This window comes from Sinohyriopsis cumingii, unplaced genomic scaffold, assembly GCF_028554795.1.
Source record: "Sinohyriopsis cumingii isolate HCF-2022 unplaced genomic scaffold, ASM2855479v2 utg001699l, whole genome shotgun sequence".
Taxonomy (NCBI): Eukaryota; Metazoa; Mollusca; class Bivalvia; order Unionida; family Unionidae; genus Sinohyriopsis; species Sinohyriopsis cumingii.
The window spans coordinates 126218-144856 of NW_028316035.1; the positions used below are offsets into that span (position 1 = coordinate 126218).

Sequence of the window (18639 nt, forward strand, 5' to 3'; positions counted from 1 at the left end):
TCCTTAAAGCAGCGGAGCTTGTGAGAATTACCAATTACAGGTGGTTTCTATATCTCACCCGTAGCACTGCATGCAAACATTGTTGTGTGGAAAGACAAACTATACTTAAATATATGTATGCAATGATAATTATCTGCCGAAAATCATTTGAGTGAATCTGATTTTTAGAAAACTTCTTTGTCGGTCTGCATCCTCAAAGCATCAAAAGCGATATTATGTCTGTTTTATAAAGCTCTGATAGTTTAGTTTTTAAAAGAACAAGTAAACAATATTCTGTTCATCATGTCTACAAAAGAATAGCATCAATCACAAGTAGATAATCAGCACATAAGCACGGTATTTAGTAAATGGCTCACCAATAAACATGTAATTATTTATTCAATGTAATTAGCCATAACAGTTAGTTCCTTTGAATCGTGCAAACATTTCAGATTATCCTATTGTCAGACTTAATCCATGTCGCCGCTTGTGTCAAGTGTTGTTTTAAGCACGTATGCCTTGGGGACATTTTCCGAATCCTTATTTCACAGCTCAAACCACAACACTACCAATTAAACGGAACAAATCTGTTTAAGCGTGAGTCAGAAATTTAGTAGCTACATATATTTCCCAAGTATCAAATGAGTTTCGATTTATTGGGTATGTTAAAACTAAAAATTGAAATTTGGGGTAGAAATTTGTACATGTGTACATAGCTGAGTTGTTTCGTTTCTTCTAATATAATTTTTCTGATAGATAGATAGACAGAGAGAGAGATTATTGAAAATTACAAATCACATCTAATACAAAATTGAATTTCACAAAGGAAAACAATATTTCATAGAAATGGGATTTTTTATTAAAAAATGCAATTCTCCAATATATCTATTTGTTATAACTTACAAGTGTCCGATAAATGAGAATGAAATATAATTGCGAAATACACTGAAGAAAAAATCAAGATGCTAGTATGAATTTAGTTAATGAAGAAATATTAGAAATCAAACTGAGTAAGATTTACATATTAACACCTGGTGATATACTGGCACTTTAGATATAAAATATCACTATTTTGACACGTCATTTTAAGCATCAGAGAACATTTTACATTCCACCAACCTCATTCATGAATAACAGCACAATTATAAAATCAAAGCACTCGTTGATTATTAACACAAATACTGTATAATCTCTCCTTTCAAAGACATTCAGAACCATGAATTGGTATTAACGATCATATAAAATTCAGTCGTATTTTATTACAACAATCAGCATTTTACAGAATAAAAGTCAATTACATTTTAGCAACAATTCAACGAAAGTGATATATGCACATATATACTCCGGACAATTTACTTTATCTACATTATAAGAGATGAAAACTCTTTAGGTTGTTTAATCCCACCCACCCACTCTTAAAATGTACTCTTCGAAACAAGACAATCTGGATTGATGAAAATCAGAACAAATCCTAAACTTTGCATCAAAGGCAGCATATTTTGAACAATCAATCCTTATAGCAAACTTGATGTAGCAAAGTTAGTCACGTGTTTGTAATTATTTTCAAAATAAAAGTTATTCAGATGAAAATATCACTAAATAACTATTCGTCCTGTGAATGACTGATGCCCGACAGTGTACAGCCACTATCGAATTCTGTTGAACGAACATTGGTTCCGGCCACCAAACTTGACCGATGTTTTGTCAAGCTGGAAGCAGATGGGGACAATTTCAATGGTGGTAGTACAATTTCTTCAGAATTGATTTCATCGTTTTCTTTTCCCTCATTTTCGTCATTATAAGGATAACTTGGCGGCTTGTGAATAATTAGATGCTGCTGCAGCATGCGGTTGATTGAAATAGCAGTCTCAGCAAATGGCTCCAAATCCTTGGTACTGCTATTCCTAGAAAGCATTGTTGGTGCAGCAAGAGAAGTAGCAGCCGGTGGGCAAGATACCCAGGGGTGGTTCAAGACCTGCTCGGTAGAATAACGCTTGCGTGGATCTCGCACCAGCAAGTGACGAATGAGGTCTTTGGCACTGTCTGAGATTACACTCCAATCGTTTTCTGGAAACTCATAATCATCATTTTTGATGCTGCTGAAAAGCATGTCCTGGCAGTCCCGACACATCACATCACTGTTCCACCCACAACCACCTCCACAGTCGCCATAAAATGGATGGTAACCGCACAGCGTGATGTACATGATTATTCCCAGGCTCCAGAGATCACATTTCTTGTCATAGGATAAGGATTCACCAAGCCAAACTTCAACAACTTCAGGAGCCATATAATCTGCTGTGCCGACTGGCGTCAGGAGATCTGGCGTGGTACACATATCCTTCTGGCTTTCAACAGGCACACCACTTGCCAAGTCAAAATCACATATTCGTATCGGGAATATTTCTTTCTTTTCACACAATATGTTTTCTAGCTTTAGATCCCTGTGGACTATTCCTTTATTGTGGAGGAAATCCAAGGCTCGTGTGATGCATTTCACTATTAAACTGGCTTCTGTCTCAGTCAGATGACCCCTTCTCTCAATATTGTCAAACAAGGTTCCTCCCAACATCTTGTCAAAGACCAAATAAAATCGACCTTCTTCTTCAAAGTATTCATAAAGCTGTAAGATGTTCTCCTGACCTTGACATAAGTTGTATATTTCTATTTCTTTGAAGACTTTGCTGCTGGATCGGATCGTGTTGTTTTTAATGATCTTTACAGCATATTCTTTGCTGTTGGAAATATTTATAAATGTCTGCACTGAATCAATAGTACCATTTCCTAAGATTTCTCCTGTTGGTCTGTACAAATCATGAAATTTTGTAACAGGAATATCAGCTGCCCTTTTTGTCTTCTTTCGGAGTCTTGGTGTATTACAATTTAAACTTGCGTTTTTCTCTGCATCCCGTAAATTATGGCTTTCCATGTCCCTAAAATCGTTATCCATCTCTATATTCAGTCCGTTTAAAGTACCGTAATGTCAGCACCTTTTATATATGTGATCGGTTGATGACAATTAGCTTCCTGATTGGCTCGTGTCATCCTGTCGATACGACTAAAATTCAACAGTATTCAAATAAATCCCCTACTGACACTGAGTAAGCACTTAATTAGGCACTCACGGAAGTTCCTCTGGCCTCGCTGTGATGATTGATTCACACCTTGGAATGGAAGAGTACAGTTATAAAGTGGAAACAATTACTAGAACAAACGAAAACAAGAAATTTGTTTAACAAGCTTTTAGTTGATATTTATTTCTTTACAGTGCTATCACGAATAGTCATTTGCCAAAAACATAATTGATCGATGTTTTCTTATTTTATGAGAAAATATTTTCATAAAGAAATTCTTTTAAATCTTATATTTCTGTTAGTAACATGTACCATCTATCATTGATTCAACATAGATGATCGCCTGGCTAGTCTATGCAATGAAATAATGTTTCTGTCTAATATTCAATTTCAAAAATACTTCTAAAATCTCTTTCTTTCTCTCTCTTTGTCAAATTCAAAACAACTTTTAACAAGCTTTTTGGTTGTACAAAATCCGAAAACATCGCAGTCTTTAAGTTATATATGAAGATGTTTATTTTCCTTCAATAAATATTATTGAAAGTAGACTATAGTTATTTTCAAATGGCATCGTTAATGGTAACCGATGTGGTATCTAAAATGCATTTCTGCAAACAACTTGAAAAATGGTTCAAGATAATTGATATGCACGGGCTTCCATAAATTTATAACGTCCTTTTTTTCTTCCTTGTAACCATTGCAAATTCAAGGCTTTCATACTTAAGTATTGTCGGGACTCCAGCAGTGTCCAGGAGTTGTCTTTCACTGAATAATCCTATGTATCTAGCTTATAGCCATACGATTTTTATTTTAATAATAAACAAAAACTTATTCAAGATAAATTAAAACTTTTTATACAAGTATATGAGAACAAACAATTTCACATGCGCTTGATATAATTTCGATGATCGTATGAATTAGAGGTCTTTCTTTTTTATTTAACGCTCCCATTAACCCTGTTTCGTCAGACAAAGCACGCGGTCCAAAGATGATCAATTTGTTTCATGGTATGATAAAAACTATATAAATGAAGTACTCTTGTGCACCTTAAAACATATCTAATCGTTTGGCTTTCATTATTGATGTTACATAATCAACTAAAACTTTATTTATATATATTGCTGTCATTAATCTCATTTGTAATTTAGAGGTTATTTTGCGTCAATGCCCAAAAATGTATCCCTTATTGCACCAGTAATTCTATAACGGTCAGTTGCTGTTTGCGGACAACGCAGTATTGTGTGGATTTAGAATCAGTGTATTGACCATACAAATGGCAAGGCGGAATCATACGTATACTATGTTTTTTAAAGGCCATCTCGCCAGTGATCCAAACGTCATGTAGGTGAATAAACATCACGCTTTGTTAAAAGCAGACGAGATAGCTTCCCATCTCTTCCGTATTCCATCCCAATATAGATTCCGATTACTAGTCTCCGATTGTGCTTACATAGGTATCGGTACAAATAAATGTATACGGCCTCCCAGGTATACTGAGTATTATCTGTAAAGTGCCTTATTCTAAAGGGGTTCGTTACAGTGAAAATTAGGAGTATTCGTCCATGAATCAAAGGATGACGCTTCTAACCTGTAACAATATAACACAAGGGAAGACACGAGTCCCCACCGCTCGGTAGGTCCGACTCTGTTAGTTTATCCTAATAGCGTCTGCTAATCTCCAACGTAAGCCAGTCGTAATCAAGAAGAGTTCATTTTTCACGATTGACCGAAAGGTAAGATCCGAAAAACTGCGCACTCGATGTTGTTCGGATCTTACCTTTCGTTCACTGGTGAAATCCAAGACTATTCGAATGCAAACGGCACTGCCTGCCATTAGTTGTCCAAACGTCAAAATCGGCGAACAATTATTGAATTTTCTCCAAGATGTCTCATACTGAACGAAGTGTGCCGAGCAGTTTTGAAAATTGAACTATTCTTGATTACCACTGGCTGAAGGTGGAAATTAGCAGACGCAATTAAGATAAACTAGCATGGTTGGAACTACCGATAGGTGCGAACTCGTGTCTTTTTCTTGTATTATATTGTTACAGGATTGAACATTCATACCCTGATTCAATGACGGATACTCCTAAGTTTTCTTCGTAACGAACAACTGTGCCTTATTCTACTTAAAATATATATTGTGTGTTCGTGATGCAAATAGCATAGTCCCAGTCCCATTTCATTTTGCGGTTTATATAAGAAGATCCCGTTGGATATAACGTATTCTACGGATCCATATAAACAGAATAATGTATATTTCAATCTCAATTCATAAAATAATCCTGGTCTCAGTTTTGGTTAAGACCCTACAAAAATATTATATCAACGACAACTACAAAGTCACCTTCTTGAACCCAAAATAACCAAATTATATGACTTAAACTCCCCCAATATTTCAACAACAAGAAACACCTGCAAAATAAATTCCTATACACCATCACTAGATATGTGTGTTTTAAAATCATACACGACATTTTACCTGTAAAACACATATTTTTTAAAAATATTCCCTAATTCAAGTTATGCACTTTTTTTTTGCGGTGGGACTGAAATCACTGACCATTTAATTTTCGAATGCAATTTAATACTCGCTTTACAACAGCTCATAATTAAATGGCTGAAAAAAACTCTCGAAACTCCTTCGGTACTTTTTACATTCCTTAAATTTGGTCTTATCCTAAGTTTTTTCTATGGGGCCTTGTTTCCGGAACCTGAAATCGCGGACTTGTGGCTTTTATTATGCGCTGGATACAAATATGCTAAATGGATTAAATGTATCCATGCATATTATCATAAAGAAGTGGTAACCAGTAACACCTTGCTATTCTTCTTTCTCTCTTGCCTAAAATGTAGAATCAGAGCTGACATTTCCAGACTTAACCTTCTTCACTTTATTGACAAATGGTGTCTAGCTGGGTTATTATGTTCTCTTTAAATTTGTTAAATAGTAAGTGGCATAAGTCTAGAATAATACTCACTACTTACCTTTTTCTTTAAATATATCCAATTATGTATCCTTTTCTAATCTCCTGATTCTTTAGTACACCGTCTTTTTGCCTGCATGTTTCAACCCACGTTTACCGGTCAACACGTTAATTCAAGAATACCCCAAGCCGCACGTGTTAACACTATCTCTTCTTTTCGCACGAGCTTTTTCTGTACTTTACCTTGTCTATCCTTTTAACATGACCTTTCACGCTTATACAATTTTGTATACACTTTGTATTTCAATCAATACTATATCTCTAAATTTAAAACTTGAATAGTAATTTCATTTGTTTTAAATTCTATGTAAAGTTATTATGTTAATTGATAAGTAGACGTAAAATAATTTATTATTATAAATTCCTCGCCTATACGTTAGCTAGAAACTTACGTATTATGTAAAATTAGTATAAGCGTTTTACAACGTATGTATGAGCAGTAAGTGTGTGTGTGTGTGTGTGTAAGTATGTGTGTGTATATGAGGGTACGGGTGAGCGGATATGTCTAATATGGGTGCATATAGGAGTATCTGTGTCACTTGCACATTTCAACATGTACATATTAAATAAGGATTTCATGAAAAGAAAAGAATGTTTATCATTGGTTCTATCAAATCTATTTTTGTGTTACATAATCAATTTGGCAATAAATGTAGGTCTTATAGGCTTGTAAGAATTCCATTAGGTTTAGAGAACCTATGACCAAATTTCTATCTGTTCCTCAACTTTCTTTAATATTTGGTTGTAATTAAGTTCGTCTAAATTCTTTCCATAAAATATTCCTAAAGCCTTCACTTGTTGTTTGATTCAATTTGGGGGAGCTCCTGGGTCATTTGCCCGCCAATTTCCAATTAATTGCTATTATTTTCAATATTCTTATATAATGTTTCAATTGCAATAACATATAGTAAAATTGACAGTGGAAAATTTGTGTGTTGAGGGCTCTCAACCTCCTCACTCTCGTTCACTATTATTTTAGACTCGATGAGCGGATTTGTTTTATGCTAGAAACTTGGTTCTTCCATAAATAAATATGGGGTGGTAGGTTTTTGTGTTTCGTTTGCTTTGTTGTTTTCCTTTTTTACCCTTTGCCCCCTTCTTCTCACGTGCACTCGTATTTGTATAACTAGTCCATTATGTGGACGTGGATTGAGAAGTTTTAGGACCGTTTGAGCTTCCAACCTCAATTTCGCACTGCATACCCAGTATGACCTGGTTCGATGTTGCGGCATTTCAGTGGGGTGGGTTTCCTGAGATCTGTTCCATCTCTCCCCAGGATCTGGAACCCTCTGACGATCATAGGCCATTTCATCAATCATTACTGAGTTTTGAGGCATGTTTTCTTGTTGTTGTACCGGTTATGGACAATCCGTTGGTGGGAGGCCCGTGGTACCACACCTGCTACAGTTACGAAACTGATGGCATCATCTATACCATGATTTGATACCAAATCCCATAATGTATTTAAAAAGAGGCACCCTCCTGGCGTCCTCCGACATGTACAGCAGCCTAACTCATGTAAATACTGAAGGAAAGCCCCAGACGGTGGTCATCCTTTCCTTCAAAACTTTTACTCCAAACTTTTGTTCTACTTTGAGCCTTAACTCTCAGTTTGGGACCCCTTTATGAAAAGTGTAATGTCCTTAAAGCAGCGGAGCTTGTGAGAATTACCAATTACAGGTGGTTTCTATGTCTCACCCGTAGCACTGCATGCAAACATTGTTGTGTGGAAAGACAAACTATACTTAAATATAGGTATGCAATGATAATTATCTGCCGAAAATCATTTGAGTGAATCTGATTTTTAGAAAACTTCTTTGTCGGTCTGCATCCTCAAAGCATCAAAAGCGATATCATGTCTGTTTTATAAAGCTCTGATAGTTTAGTTTTTAAAAGAACAAGTAAACAATATTCTGTTCATCATGTCTACAAAAGAATAGCATCAATCACAAGTAGATAATCAGCACATAAGCACGGTATTTAGTAAATGGCTCACCAATAAACATGTAATTATTTATTCAATGTAATTAGCCATAACAGTTAGTTCCTTTGAATCGTGCAAACATTTCAGATTATCCTATTGTCAGACTTAATCCATGTCGCCGCTTGTGTCAAGTGTTGTTTTAAGCACGTATGCCTTGGGGACATTTTCCGAATCCTTATTTCACAGCTCAAACCACAACACTACCAATTAAACGGAACAAATCTGTTTAAGCGTGAGTCAGAAATTTAGTAGCTACATATATTTCCCAAGTATCAAATGAGTTTCGATTTATTGGGTATGTTAAAACTAAAAATTGAAATTTGGGGTAGAAATTTGTACATGTGTACATAGCTGAGTTGTTTCGTTTCTTCTAATATAATTTTTCTGATAGATAGATAGACAGAGAGAGAGATTATTGAAAATTACAAATCACATCTAATACAAAATTTAATTTCACAAAGGAAAACAATATTTCATAGAAATGGGACTTTTTATTAAAAAATGCAATTCTCCAATATATCTATTTGTTATAACTTACAAGTGTCCGATAAATGAGAATGAAATATAATTGCGAAATACACTGAAGAAAAAATCAAGATGCTAGTATGAATTTAGTTAATGAAGAAATATTAGAAATCAAACTGAGTAAGATTTACATATTAACACCTGGTGATATACTGGCACTTTAGATATAAAATATCACTATTTTGACACGTCATTTTAAGCATCAGAGAACATTTTACATTCCACCAACCTCATTCATGAATAACAGCACAATTATAAAATCAAAGCACTCGTTGATTATTAACACAAATACTGTATAATCTCTCCTTTCAAAGACATTCAGAACCATGAATTGGTATTAACGATCATATAAAATTCAGTCGTATTTTATTACAACAATCAGCATTTTACAGAATAAAAGTCAATTACATTTTAGCAACAATTCAACGAAAATGATATATGCACATATATACTCCGGACAATTTGCTTTATCTACATTATAAGAGATGAAAACTCTTTAGGTTGTTTAATCCCACCCACCCACTCTTAAAATGTACTCTTCGAAACAAGACAATCTGGATTGATGAAAATCAGAACAAATCCTAAACTTTGCATCAAAGGCAGCATATTTTGAACAATCAATCCTTATAGCAAACTTGATGTAGCAAAGTTAGTCACGTGTTTGTAATTATTTTCAAAATAAAAGTTATTCAGATGAAAATATCACTAAATAACTATTCGTCCTGTGAATGACTGATGCCCGACAGTGTACAGCCACTATCGAATTCTGTTGAACGAACATTGGTTCCGGCCACCAAACTTGACCGATGTTTTGTCAAGCTGGAAGCAGATGGGGACAATTTCAATGGTGGTACTACAATTTCTTCAGAATAGATTTCATCGTTTTCTTTTCCCTCATTTTCGTCATTATAAGGATAACTTGGCGGCTTGTGAATAATTAGATGCTGCTGCAGCATGCGGTTGATTGAAATAGCAGTCTCAGCAAATGGCTCCAAATCCTTGGTACTGCTATTCCTAGAAAGCATTGTTGGTGCAGCAAGAGAAGTAGCAGCCAGTGGGCAAGATACCCAGGGGTGGTTCAAGACCTGCTCGGTAGAATAACGCTTGCGTGGATCTCGCACCAGCAAGTGACGAATGAGGTCTTTGGCACTGTCTGAGATTACACTCCAATCGTTTTCTGGAAACTCATAATCATCATTTTTGATGCTGCTGAAAAGCATGTCCTGGCAGTCCCGACACATCACATCACTGTTCCACCCACAACCACCTCCACAGTCGCCATAAAATGGATGGTAACCGCACAGCGTGATGTACATGATTATTCCCAGGCTCCAGAGATCACATTTCTTGTCATAGGATAAGGATTCACCAAGCCAAACTTCAACAACTTCAGGAGCCATATAATCTGCTGTGCCGACTGGCGTCAGGAGATCTGGCGTGGTACACATATCCTTCTGGCTTTCAACAGGCACACCACTTGCCAAGTCAAAATCACATATTCGTATCGGGAATATTTCTTTCTTTTCACACAATATGTTTTCTAGCTTTAGATCCCTGTGGACTATTCCTTTATTGTGGAGGAAATCCAAGGCTCGTGTGATGCATTTCACTATTAAACTGGCTTCTGTCTCAGTCAGATGACCCCTTCTCTCAATATTGTCAAACAAGGTTCCTCCCAACATCTTGTCAAAGACCAAATAAAATCGACCTTCTTCTTCAAAGTATTCATAAAGCTGTAAGATGTTCTCCTGACCTTGACATAAGTTGTATATTTCTATTTCTTTGAAGACTTTGCTGCTGGATCGGATCGTGTTGTTTTTAATGATCTTTACAGCATATTCTTTGCTGTTGGAAATATTTATAAATGTCTGCACTGAATCAATAGTACCATTTCCTAAGATTTCTCCTGTTGGTCTGTACAAATCATGAAATTTTGTAACAGGAATATCAGCTGCCCTTTTTGTCTTCTTTCGGAGTCTTGGTGTATTACAATTTAAACTTGCGTTTTTCTCTGCATCCCGTAAATTATGGCTTTCCATGTCCCTAAAATCGTTATCCATCTCTATATTCAGTCCGTTTAAAGTACCGTAATGTCAGCACCTTTTATATATGTGATCGGTTGATGACAATTAGCTTCCTGATTGGCTCGTGTCATCCTGTCGATACGACTAAAATTCAACAGTATTCAAATAAATCCCCTACTGACACTGAGTAAGCACTTAATTAGGCACTCACGGAAGTTCCTCTGGCCTCGCTGTGATGATTTATTCACACCTTGGAATGGAAGAGTACAGTTTTAAAGTGGAAACAATTACTAGAACAAACGAAAACAAGAAATTTGTTTAACAAGCTTTTAGTTGATATTTATTTCTTTACAGTGCTATCACGAATAGTCATTTGCCAAAAACATAATTGATCGATGTTTTCTTATTTTATGAGAAAATATTTTCATAAAGAAATTCTTTTAAATCTTATATTTCTGTTAGTAACATGTACCATCTATCATTGATTCAACATAGATGATCGCCTGGCTAGTCTATGCAATGAAATAATGTTTCTGTCTAATATTCAATTTCAAAAATACTTCTAAAATCTCTTTCTTTCTCTCTCTTTGTCAAATTCAAAACAACTTTTAACAAGCTTTTTGGTTGTACAAAATCCGAAAACATCGCAGTCTTTAAGTTATATATGAAGATGTTTATTTTCCTTCAATAAATATTATTGAAAGTAGACTATAGTTATTTTCAAATGGCATCGTTAATGGTAACCGATGTGGTATCTAAAATGCATTTCTGCAAACAACTTGAAAAATGGTTCAAGATAATTGATATGCACGGGCTTCCATAAATTTATAACGTCCTTTTTTTCTTCTTGTAACCATTGCAAATTCAAGGCTTTCATACTTAAGTATTGTCGGGACTCCAGCAGTGTCCAGGAGTTGTCTTTCACTGAATAATCCTATGTATCTAGCTTATAGCCATACGATTTTTATTTTAATAATAAACAAAAACTTATTCAAGATAAATTAAAACTTTTTATACAAGTATATGAGAACAAACAATTTCACATGCGCTTGATATAATTTCGATGATCGTATGAATTAGAGGTCTTTCTTTTTTATTTAACGCTCCCATTAACCCTGTTTCGTCAGACAAAGCACGCGGTCCAAAGATGATCAATTTGTTTCATGGTATGATAAAAACTATATAAATGAAGTACTCTTGTGCACCTTAAAACATATCTAATCGTTTGGCTTTCATTATTGATGTTACATAATCAACTAAAACTTTATTTATATATATTGCTGTCATTAATCTCATTTGTAATTTAGAGGTTATTTTGCGTCAATGCCCAAAAATGTATCCCTTATTGCACCAGTAATTCTATAACGGTCAGTTGCTGTTTGCGGACAACGCAGTATTGTGTGGATTTAGAATCAGTGTATTGACCATACAAATGGCAAGGCGGAATCATACGTATACTATGTTTTTTAAAGGCCATCTCGCCAGTGATCCAAACGTCATGTAGGTGAATAAACATCACGCTTTGTTAAAAGCAGACGAGATAGCTTCCCATCTCTTCCGTATTCCATCCCAATATAGATTCCGATTACTAGTCTCCGATTGTGCTTACATAGGTATCGGTACAAATAAATGTATACGGCCTCCCAGGTATACTGGGTATTATCTGTAAAGTGCCTTATTCTAAAGGGGTTCGTTACAGTGAAAATTAGGAGTATTCGTCCATGAATCAAAGGATGACGCTTCTAACCTGTAACAATATAACACAAGGGAAGACACGAGTCCCCACCGCTCGGTAGGTCCGACTCTGTTAGTTTATCCTAATAGCGTCTGCTAATCTCCAACGTAAGCCAGTCGTAATCAAGAAGAGTTCATTTTTCACGATTGACCGAAAGGTAAGATCCGAAAAACTGCGCACTCGATGTTGTTCGGATCTTACCTTTCGTTCACTGGTGAAATCCAAGACTATTCGAATGCAAACGGCACTGCCTGCCATTAGTTGTCCAAACGTCAAAATCGGCGAACAATTATTGAATTTTCTCCAAGATGTCTCATACTGAACGAAGTGTGCCGAGCAGTTTTGAAAATTGAACTATTCTTGATTACCACTGGCTGAAGGTGGAAATTAGCAGACGCAATTAAGATAAACTAGCATGGTTGGAACTACCGATAGGTGCGAACTCGTGTCTTTTTCTTGTATTATATTATTACAGGATTGAACATTCATACCCTGATTCAATGACGGATACTCCTAAGTTTTCTTCGTAACGAACAACTGTGCCTTATTCTACTTAAAATATATATTGTGTGTTTGTGATGCAAATAGCATAGTCCCAGTCCCACTTCATTTTGCGGTTTATATAAGAAGATCCCGTTGGATATAACGTATTCTACGGATCCATATAAACAGAATAATTTATATTTCAATCTCAATTCATAAAATAATCCTGGTCTCAGTTTTGGTTAAGACCCTACAAAAATATTATATCAACGACAACTACAAAGTCACCTTCTTGAACCCAAAATAACCAAATTATATGACTTAAACTCCCCCAATATTTCAACAACAAAAAACACCTGCAAAATAAATTCCTATACACCATCACTAGATATGTGTGTTTTAAAATCATACACGACATTTTACCTGTAAAACACATATTTTTTAAAAATATTCCCTAATTCAAGTTATGCACTTTTTTTTGCGGTGGGACTGAAATCACTGACCATTTAATTTTCGAATGCAATTTAATACTCGCTTTACAACAGCTCATAATTAAATGGCTGAAAAAAACTCTCGAAACTCCTTCGGTACTTTTTACATTCCTTAAATTTGGTCTTATCCTAAGTTTCTTCTATGGGGCCTTGTTTCCGGAACCTGAAATCGCGGACTTGTGGCTTTTATTATGCGCTGGATACAAATATGCTAAATGGATTAAATGTATCCATGCATATTATCATAAAGAAGTGGTAACCAGTAACACCTTGCTATTCTTCTTTCTCTCTTGCCTAAAATGTAGAATCAGAGCTGACATTTCCAGACTTAACCTTCTTCACTTTATTGACAAATGGTGTCTAGCTGGGTTATTATGTTCTCTTTAAATTTGTTAAATAGTAAGTGGCATAAGTCTAGAATAATACTCACTACTTACCTTTTTCTTTAAATATATCCAATTATGTATCCTTTTCTAATCTCCCGATTCTTTAGTACACCGTCTTTTTGCCTGCATGTTTCAACCCACGTTTACCGGTCAACACGTTAATTCAAGAATACCCCAAGCCGCACGTGTTAACACTATCTCTTCTTTTCGCACGATCTTTTTCTGTACTTTACCTTGTCTATCCTTTTAACATGACCTTTCACGCTTATACAATTTTGTATACACTTTGTATTTCAATCAATACTATATCTCTAAATTTAAAACTTGAATAGTAATTTCATTTGTTTTAAATTCTATGTAAAGTTATTATGTTAATTGATAAGTAGACGTAAAATAATTTATTATTATAAATTCCTCGCCTATACGTTAGCTAGAAACTTACGTATTATGTAAAATTAGCATAAGCGTTTTACAACGTATGTATGAGCAGTAAGTGTGTGTGTGTGTGTGTGTAAGTATGTGTGTGTATATGAGGGTACGGGTGAGCGGATATGTCTAATATGGGTGCATATAGGAGTATCTGTGTCACTTGCACATTTCAACATGTACATATTAAATAAGGATTTCATGAAAAGAAAAGAATGTTTATCATTGGTTCTATCAAATCTATTTTTGTGTTACATAATCAATTTGGCAATAAATGTAGGTCTTATAGGCTTGTAAGAATTCCATTAGGTTTAGAGAACCTATGACCAAATTTCTATCTGTTCCTCAACTTTCTTTAATATTTGGTTGTAATTAAGTTCGTCTAAATTCTTTCCATAAAATATTCCTAAAGCCTTCACTTGTTGTTTGATTCAATTTGGGGGAGCTCCTGGGTCATTTGCCCGCCAATTTCCAATTAATTGCTATTATTTTCAATATTCTTATATAATATTTCAATTGCAATAACATATAGTAAAATTGACAGTGGAAAATTTGTGTGTTGAGGGCTCTCAACCTCCTCACTCTCGCTCACTATTATTTTAGACTCGATGAGCGGATTTGTTTTATGCTAGAAACTTGGTTCTTCCATAAATAAATATGGGGTGGTAGGTTTTTGTGTTTCGTTTGCTTTGTTGTTTTCCTTTTTTACCCTTTGCCCCCTTCTTCTCACGTGCACTCGTATTTGTATAACTAGTCCATTATGTGGACGTGGATTGAGAAGTTTTAGGACCGTTTGAGCTTCCAACCTCAATTTCGCACTGCATACCCAGTATGACCTGGTTCGATGTTGCGGCATTTCAGTGGGGTGGGTTTCCTGAGATCTGTTCCATCTCTCCCCCAGGATCTGGAACCCTCTGACGATCATAGGCCATTTCATCAATCATTACTGAGTTTTGAGGCATGTTTTCTTGTTGTTGTACCGGTTATGGACAATCCGTTGGTGGAAGGCCCGTGGTACCACACCTGCTACAGTTACGAAACTGATGGCATCATCTATACCATGATTTGATACCAAATCCCATAATGTATGTAAAAAGAGGCACCCTCCTGGCGTCCTCCGACATGTACAGCAGCCTAACTCATGTAAATACTGAAGGAAAGCCCCAGACGGTGGTCATTCCTTTCCTTCAAAACTTTTACTCCAAACTTTTGTTCTACTTTGAGCCTTAACTCTCAGTTTGGGACCCCTTTATGAAAAGTGTAATGTCCTTAAAGCAGCGGAGCTTGTGAGAATTACCAATTACAGGTGGTTTCTATATCTCACCCGTAGCACTGCATGCAAACATTGTTGTGTGGAAAGACAAACTATACTTAAATATATGTATGCAATGATAATTATCTGCCGAAAATCATTTGAGTGAATCTGATTTTTAGAAAACTTCTTTGTCGGTCTGCATCCTCAAAGCATCAAAAGCGATATCATGTCTGTTTAATAAAGCTCTGATAGTTTAGTTTTTAAAAGAACAAGTAAACAATATTCTGTTCATCATGTCTACAAAAGAATAGCATCAATCACAAGTAGATAATCAGCACATAAGCACGGTATTTAGTAAATGGCTCACCAATAAACATGTAATTATTTATTCAATGTAATTAGCCATAACAGTTAGTTCCTTTGAATCGTGCAAACATTTCAGATTATCCTATTGTCAGACTTAATCCATGTCGCCGCTTGTGTCAAGTGTTGTTTTAAGCACGTATGCCTTGGGGACATTTTCCGAATCCTTATTTCACAGCTCAAACCACAACACTACCAATTAAACGGAACAAATCTGTTTAAGCGTGAGTCAGAAATTTAGTAGCTACATATATTTCCCAAGTATCAAATGAGTTTCGATTTATTGGGTATGTTAAAACTAAAAATTGAAATTTGGGGTAGAAATTTGTACATGTGTACATAGCTGAGTTGTTTCGTTTCTTCTAATATAATTTTTCTGATAGATAGATAGACAGAGAGAGAGATTATTGAAAATTACAAATCACATCTAATACAAAATTTAATTTCACAAAGGAAAACAATATTTCATAGAAATGGGACTTTTTATTAAAAAATGCAATTTTCCAAATATCTATTTGTTATAACTTACAAGTGTCCGATAAATGAGAATGAAATATAATTGCGAAATACACTGAAGAAAAAATCAAGATGCTAGTATGAATTTAGTTAATGAAGAAATATTAGAAATCAAACTGAGTAAGATTTACATATTAACACCTGGTGATATACTGGCACTTTAGATATAAAATATCACTATTTTGACACGTCATTTTAAGCATCAGAGAACATTTTACATTCCACCAACCTCATTCATGAATAACAGCACAATTATAAAATCAAAGCACTCGTTGATTATTAACACAAATACTGAATAATCTCTCCTTTCAAAGACATTCAGAACCATGAATTGGTATTAACGATCATATAAAATTCAGTCGTATTTTATTACAACAATCAGCATTTTACAGAATAAAAGTCAATTACATTTTAGCAACAATTCAACGAAAGTGATATATGCACATATATACTCCGGACAATTTGTTTCATCTACATTATAAGAGATGAAAACTCTTTAGGTTGTATAATCCCACCCACCCACTCTTAAAATGTACTCTTCGAAACAAGACAATCTGGATTGATGAAAATCAGAACAAATCCTAAACTTTTCATCAAAGGCAGCATATTTTGAACAAACAGTCCTTATCGTAAACTTGATGTAGCAAAGTTAGTCACGTGTTTGTAATTATTTTCAAAATAAAAGTTATTCAGATGAAAATATCACTAAATAACTATTCGTCCTGTGAATGACTGATGCCCGGCAGTGTACAGCCACTATCGAATTCTGTTGAACGAACATTGGTTCCGGCCACCAAACTTGACCGATGTTTTGTCAAGCTGGAAGCAGATGGGGACAATTTCAATGGTGGTACTACAATTTCTTCAGAATTGATTTCATCGTTTTCTTTTCCCTCATTTTCGTCATTATAAGCATAACTTGGCGGCTTGTGAATAATTAGATGCTGCTGCAGCATGCGGTTGATTGAAATAGCAGTCTCAGCAAATGGCTCCAAATCCTTGGTACTGCTATTCCTAGAAAGCATTGTTGGTGCAGCAAGAGCAGTAGCAGCCGGTGGGCAAGATACCCAGGGGTGGTTCAAGACCTGCTCGGTAGAATAACGCTTGCGTGGATCTCGCACCAGCAAGTGACGAATGAGGTCTTTGGCACTGTCTGAGATTACACTCCAATCGTTTTCTGGAAACTCATAATCATCATTTTTGATGCTGCTGAAAAGCATGTCCTGGCAGTCCCGACACATCACATCACTGTTCCACCCACAACCACCTCCACAGTCGCCATAAAATGGATGGTAACCGCACAGCGTGATGTACATGATTATTCCCAGGCTCCAGAGATCACATTTCTTGTCATAGGATAAGGATTCACCAAGCCAAACTTCAACAACTTCAGGAGCCATATAATCTGCTGTGCCGACTGGCGTCAGGAGATCTGGCGTGGTACACATATCCTTCTGGCTTTCAACAGGCACACCACTTGCCAAGTCAAAATCACATATTCGTATTGGGAATATTTCTTTCTTTTCACACAATATGTTTTCTAGCTTTAGATCCCTGTGGACTATTCCTTTATTGTGGAGGAAATCCAAGGCTCGTGTGATGCATTTCACTATTAAACTGGCTTCTGTCTCAGTCAGATGACCCCTTCTCTCAATATTGTCAAACAAGGTTCCTCCCAACATCTTGTCAAAGACCAAATAAAATCGACCTTCTTCTTCAAAGTATTCATAAAGCTGTAAGATGTTCTCCTGACCTTGACATAAGTTGTATATTTCTATTTCTTTGAAGACTTTGCTGCTGGATCGGATCGTGTTGTTTTTAATGATCTTTACAGCATATTCTTTGCTGTTGGAAATATTTATAAATGTCTGCACTGAATCAATAGCACCATTTCCTAAGATTTCTCCTGTTGGTCTGTACAAATCATGAAATTTTGTAACAGGAATATCAGCTGCCCTTTTTGTCTTCTTTCGGAGTCTTGGTGTATTACGATTTAAACTTGCGTTTTTTTCTGCATCCCGTAAATTATGGCTTTCCATGTCCCTAAAATCGTTATCCATCTCCATATTCAGTCTGTTTAAAGTACCGTAATGTCAGCACCTTTTATATATGTGATCGGTTGGTGACAATTAGCTTCCTGATTGGTTCGTGTCATCCTGTCGATGCGACTAAAATTCAACAGTATTCAGATAAATCCCCTACTGACACTGAGTAAGCACTTAATTAGGCACTCACGGAAGTTCCTCTGGCCTCGCTGTGATGATTGATTCACACCTTGGAATGGAAGAATACATATCACAGTTATAAAGTGGAAACAATTACTAGAACAAACGAAAACAAGAAATTTGTTTAACAAGCTTTTAGTTGATATTTATTTCTTTACAGTGCTATCACGAATAGTCATTTGCCAA

General features: G+C 35.6%; 3 pseudogenes; all 3 read right to left on the reverse strand.

Annotated features, from left to right (window-relative positions):
- Positions 1 to 1582: 1582 nt before the first annotated feature.
- Positions 1583 to 2551, reverse strand: LOC149771739 (MAP kinase-interacting serine/threonine-protein kinase 1 pseudogene; annotated as a pseudogene).
- Positions 2552 to 9262: 6711 nt separating this feature from the next.
- On the reverse strand, positions 9263 to 10231 carry LOC149771740 (MAP kinase-interacting serine/threonine-protein kinase 1 pseudogene; annotated as a pseudogene).
- Positions 10232 to 16941: 6710 nt separating this feature from the next.
- On the reverse strand, positions 16942 to 18294 carry LOC149771741 (MAP kinase-interacting serine/threonine-protein kinase 1 pseudogene; annotated as a pseudogene).
- Between the last annotated feature and the right edge of the window lie 345 nt (positions 18295 to 18639).